The following is a 6,360-nucleotide window of genomic DNA, read 5'->3' as shown; positions in this document are numbered from 1 at the left end:
GGATCCCGGTGCCCCAGGTGGAAAGTCCTGTTTGTGAACACACTGAAGAGTCATTCTCCTGGCCTCATCTGAATTCAGAGACCACCTGGCCCATTGAACATCGGCTTGAATGTGGACGATGCCATGTGGGGCCAGCAGCCTCCACTCAGGGAGGCAGAATCTGCAATCATGACAGCTCTGGAGAAGGTTCTGGAGAGAGCGTGGCTCTGGGAGGCAGACTGGGGCCCAGGACCAAAGACACCAGCGATGCGAGTCCTGTCTGACACAGCATCTTCTGGAAACCAAGCCAGTCACACCCCACTCAGGCATCTGCAAGTGCCCCCCGGCAGGGCTTGGAGCTGAGAAGGCGGTTAGAGGGGCAGGTGGGGGCAGCAAGAGTTTGTCCCCCAAACTGTATGTATAATCTGGGGAGCATCCACAAAGTGGTAAGACAGACAAAGTAGAAATAAATTGAGGCCAAGGAGGAGAGAGCACCAGTGGACCAATGCTCACTTCCCCTTCTGGCCCCGGGCACACCCAGTCCCGTCCCAGGGCTTCTCCACCCATTGACGCTGGAAAGACCGGAGTTCTGCTTCCTGATCTTGATGTCTCAGGACCAAGTGTAGGGCCGTGGCCAGCCCTCAACTCACTTTGTATGGACCCCCATTCCTCCCCGGAAGGGGCCCTGCAGGCTCCTGTTTACTGTCCTGCCAGCCCCTCCACACTGAGGGGGCCTAGATGTCCCCGCCGGCCAGCACGCTGTGCCCCGTGGAGTGGCCAGGAGAGTCTGCGGCCAGGTGACCAGGACGATGCCTGAGCTCTGTGCCCCGCAGATCTCGAGGCCCCACCTTGACATTCCTTCCGTCTTAGTACCTTAGAGGCCAAGCAGACAGTGGGGCTGGGGTGCGGTTGGTCCCCCATTCCTGCGCAGGCCAGTGGGGGCCCTGGGAGGGCTGGGGCTCTGGGAGGCGCCTTCCCCAGTGCAGGCTCCTCTCCACCCTGCATCGTGGGGGTCGTGGCTACCACCCCCAGCCCAGTGGACATGAGAGGCGGGGGCTCAGAAGCCTGCTGCGGTCACACAGCTGACCGGTTACTGGCTTGAGCTCCTGCCCCTGCTGGCCGTCCCTGGGTTAAGGGGACCTGGGGGCCTTCACCTGCCTCCTCCCGCGCTCCTGAAAATTCCAGTGCACGGGGAAGAGGAGGGGAGAGGGAGGGGAATAGGGGAGGCGGGCACTGTCCAGGGTCTCCACACCCCCAGGGTGGTCCTTGGACCAAAGCTTCATCCCCAGGAAGAAGTGGGCCACTTGTTTACACCTGCTGCCCCCTGCCCAGGGTCCCTGGCCCGCCCTTACCTGTGGGGGCTCTGGGGGCTGGCAGGGCTTGTGACATGAGGGGGACATGGCAGTGAGGGGGGGCAGCGCAGTGGGCCCTCTCCTGTGCCCGTCTCTAAGCGGCCAATGTGGAGTGGGTCAGTTGTCCCCATCAGCCCCCCGCCCCCCACACCCTTCCCACCCCCTGGAGCCATTGCTAAGGCCTCTCATCCAGGTTGTGGTCTTTCCTCCCAGGGTGGAGCCGGGGCCTGGCTCAGACACGCGTGTTCAGGGGCTTCAGGCACCAAGCCCCTCAGAGGGGAGCCCAGACCCCTCAGCCCCGGTCAGGACCCACCCACAAGACCCCATCTAGCGCCCCAACCTTGCTGTCAGCTCAGGCACTCTTCCCCCAACCCCTAAAGTCACTTACCCCAGGGCCACCTCCCAGCCACATCCCCTGCAGGGAAGGCTCCTGGCCGCCAGCCGCCTGCTGCCCCCTGCCCGCCAGTGGGGCACACAGGGTCCAGCTGAGCTCCACCCAGCTGCCCTGGGCTAGGGGGAGGAGGGAGAGATGCGGGGAGGGGCAGGATAGGGGGTTGGAAAGCTGAGAGCAGAAACAGAGGTGCCCCCCACCCCCATCAGGCCCCAGGCCCAGCCCTGGCTCTCCCCAGCTCCTGGGGAGAAATCTCAGCAGGGCGGCCAGCACAGAGGGGCCACGCCCGGCAGCCTCGGAGTTCACACTGACACATAGTTTTGGGTTGAGACACAGGCTCTGGGCTTTCAATCATGCTCGTGGTGTCTGAGGCCACGGAGGGCAAAGGGTGGCCACGACCCACCGAGCTGAGGGGCACCCAGTGCTTCATGCTCGACCCCTGCCTGTGGGTCTCATGTGACCTGAGCAGCCCCTCGAGTCCCAGTTCCTCAACTCTGAACAGGAATAAGAGAATTTAGTAAAAGAGATAGCCTGGTGGTGTGCTCGCCTAGAGGGAGGGCAGAGAGGGGCTGGAACACTAGACCAGAGCCCCCAGGCCGCCAGCCACCAGAAGCTACTCCCCACTCTGACCCCACTCACCACCCAGGTTCACCCTGCCTCGGTCTCCACAGCTGCAGGTGGGGAGAGGTGCAGGACAGAGCCGTCCAGCCTGTGGGCCTGCCCTGGGCAGCTCAGGGCACAGGCTTCCCTCTAGGGCCTGGGCCGGTCCCAGGAGAACTGGCCCCCTGTCCCTGGCATGGGCCTGGGCACTCAGCCCTCCTGGAAAGGCGAGAGTCTGGAGCTCCTGGCTGCTGGCCGTTGGCAGACTTGCTTCCTGCTGGGAGCATCATCCGTCTGGAATTCCAATGGATAAACCTGCCTGTGAGCGTGGCCCTGGGGCTCCTGGGTCCCCAGCTTGGTGGTTTGTGGGTGTGGGGGTGCCCAGGCAAGACTCTGGCCAGCCCTGCCTCCCCCTAGGAATGGGGGTTCCCACCTTTCTCATGCCTGGTGGTGGGGTGGGGAAGGTGCCCCACATCGTGGGATGAGCTCCAATGCTTTCTCCAGGGATGAAGGAGCCCCCAGGTAACCCGGGTGGGATACACCTGTCTGCTAGGCGTGCACAGGTGTGGAATCAGGTAAGAGCTCAGGTCTCTGCAAACCAGCACAGGTGCCTCCTGGGCAGGGCCACATCCCACTCCACAAGCACGTCACTGTCATCACCCATGGCCCCAGGCGCTGTCCCCAAGAGCTTCATTTGGTGAGGACAGTCTCCAAAAGAGACTCCGGGCAGGTAAACAGTGGTGTCCACTGGTTGTAGGTGCAACTCACTTCCCAAAGAATGAGTTCCTGGGAAGATTAGGAGTCCAGGGTGTGTGGGAGTGTGTGTTTCTTTGTTGATAAATAACTTACACAAAGTCCATGCGTCTGTGCACTGGGGCCTCCTCCTTGTAGCAAGCTGAGCTCTTCCTGCCCTCTCTGCTGGGGACCCAGAGAAGGTGGGAGGGTGGGGCTCCACAGGCTCCTGGACTGGGCTAGGCCACTCTCCCGGGGCCAGGGAGCCTGAGATAGGCCTGTTGGGCCCTGTGGCCCAGTTTGGGGGCTATGAAAACCCCCATTGCCCTGCAGGGATCAGCAGCTAAATCCGGCTAAGCTTGAGGGGCCTGGAGACTGACCCGCGCGGGGCAGGAATGTGCCTGCGCCTGGTAAACCCATCATCTGTCACCAGGCTCCCATCCCAGATGCCTGCCCGCCCACGTCCAGAGAAGCGAAACCACTGGCCTGGCTGTGAACTTGTCCAGCTTCTGGCACCGTCTCCACCTTCCACCAACTCCCTCCACCACTTCCGGGAAGACAGAAGACAATATAAGAAAGGGCAGCAGGTCCCTAGCTGAGGGACACAGTTCATTCAATCATTCACTCCCCACTGGGTGCCGGGCCCTCCACTGTTCTGTTGATGGGCCCACAGCCTGCCTGGGACACCATCCCTGCTCTAGGTTTTTGCCCCGGGAGCTGAGGTGGGGAGCTGGGGAAGGGGGTGGAGGGGGATGGGGATGGGGGGGAAGTGCCCCCAGGCCTGGCACTCGGCACCTCTCCTGATGCAGCTGGACACCCAGTCCCAGCCAGCCCCTGTCCCCGTGGCTCTGCTGCCCAAGGTCTTTCAGAGGAGCTTCATGCCCCCAACTAGCAAAAGCCTCTCCCACCCCAGCCCTTCTCCCCATTAACCCAGCTTCAAGGGAGCTCCCGTGGTCCTAAGTCTGAATTTACGAAACGTTCAATCCAGGCAGAGTTAGTGTTTCACAAGGGACTTCCTGCAGCCCCCTGTGAAAAGGATTTCATTCCGGCGACCAAAGACCCCGAATTGCTAAGGCAGTCCCGAGAAAAAAGAACAAAGCTAGAGGCATCACAATCCCTGACTGCAAAGAGTACTACAAAGCTACAGTAATCAAAATGGCGTGGTACTGGTACAAAAACACACACACAGATCAATGGAACAGAACTGAAAGCCCAGGAATAAAATCTCACATCTACGGACAGCTAATCTTCAACAGAGGAGCTAAGAACATACAATGGAGAAAAGATAGTCTCTTCAATAAGTGGTGTTGGGAAAACTGGACAGCCACATGCAAAAGAATGAAAGTAGACCATTATCTTTCCCCATGTGCAAAAATAGACTCAAAATAGACCAAAGACTTGAAGACAAGTCCTGAAACCATAAAACTCCTGGAAGATAATACAGGTAGTACGCTCTTTGACATTGAACTTTAAAGGATCTTTTCGAATACCATGTCTTCTCAGACAAGGGGAACAAAAGAAAAAATAAACAAGTGGGACTTCATCAGACTAAAGAGCTTCTGCAAGCCAAAAGAAACTAGGATCAAAACAAAAAGACAACTCATCAACTGGGAGAAAATATTTGCAAATCATATATCCAACAAGGGATTAATCTCTATAATATATAAAGAACTCACACAACTGAACAACAACAAAAAAACAGCCCAATTAAAAAATGGGCAGAGGATATGAACATTTTTCAAAAGAAGCTATACAGATGGTCAATACACACGTGAAAAAATGTTCAACATCACTGATCATCGGGGAAATGCAAATTGAAACTACACTAAGATACCATCTTATACCTGTTAAAATGGCTATAATCACTAAGACTAAAAATAACAAATGTTGGAGAGGGTGTGGAGAGAAGGGAACCATCATACACTGCTGGTGAGAATGCAAACTGGTGCAGCCACTGTGGAAAACAGTATGGAGATTCCTCAAAAAACTAAAAATGGAACTACCATATGACCCAGCCATCCCACTACTGGGTATCTACCCAAACAACTTGAAATCAACAATCCAAGGTAACATATGCACCCCTATGTTCACTGCAGCACTATTCACAATAGCCAAGACATGGAAACAATCCAGGTGCCCATCAACCAATGATTGGATAAAGATGTGGTATATATATGCAATGGAATACTACTCAGCCATAAAAAAACCAAAATCATCCCATTTGCAACAACATGGATGGACCTGGAGGGTATTATGTTAAGCAAAATAAGCCAGACTGAGAAAGACAAACACCATATGACTTCACTCATATGTGGAAGATAAATAAACACATGGACAAAGAGCACAGTTCAGTGGTTACCAGGAGAGGGGGGCTGGGGACAGGACACAGGGGGTGAAGGGGAGCACTTTTATGCTGGCGGATAAGAAATAATTTACAACTGAAATTCACAATCACGTAAACTATTATGAACTCAATTAAAAAAAAAAGAATTTCATTCCCCAAATGCACCCAAAGTACAATTGATTCCAGGTAGATGCAGATACAGAACCGCTCGTACCTGCTGGTGAAACCGTTTCTACCAAAAATAGATGCACAACCCAGCAGTTCCACACCTGGGATTTACTCAGAGGAAGCAGAAGCACAGATTTATATACTAGTGTTCATAGCAGCTTCATTTGCAATTGCCCAAGACCAGGCCCACATGTCCATCTATGGGTGACAGACGGTGGTCCATTCATCAGTGATGCTTCTCATGATGGAGAGGAATGAAGCACCACGCCCTCCACAACACGGTGATCTGAGAAACAGACAGAAGACAGTGGGCTGAGGGATCCCATTTGTAAGAAGTTCTAGAAGCAACAAAACCCATCGAGGTGAGTGAGGAGGTCGTGGCTTCTGGGGTTCATTGGGGGGAGGGTCCTGGGGGCCCTTTTGGATGAGTGGAGCCCATGGCTGTGTGGGGGCAGGCAGCTGGGCCCTCGGCTCCCCCAGCACCTTTAGGTCCCTCTCCCTGTGATGTGGGGTAATATTGTTGATATTTTCAAGCATCTACCAAGCTTTTATGCATACCTGCACACGCAGGTGTGCACACAGCCACTCAAACACACCAGAGCCACACACATATTCACACACGTTTGTTGTACATAACACTTGGGATTACATCCTACAGTTTCACGGTTCCCCTTTACCGAGGTGCCTTAGATCTATGCCACCAGCGAGCTTTCACTACTCCATCACTACTCTCTGAGAACATCGTCTCCCCCCGTCACGACCCCGTCAGAACTTACTAACACCTGGAACATTCC

The sequence above is a fragment of the Equus quagga genome, chromosome 11 (genome assembly GCF_021613505.1).
Source record: "Equus quagga isolate Etosha38 chromosome 11, UCLA_HA_Equagga_1.0, whole genome shotgun sequence".
Taxonomy (NCBI): domain Eukaryota; kingdom Metazoa; phylum Chordata; class Mammalia; order Perissodactyla; family Equidae; genus Equus; species Equus quagga.
This window is presented reverse-complemented; position numbering follows the sequence as displayed.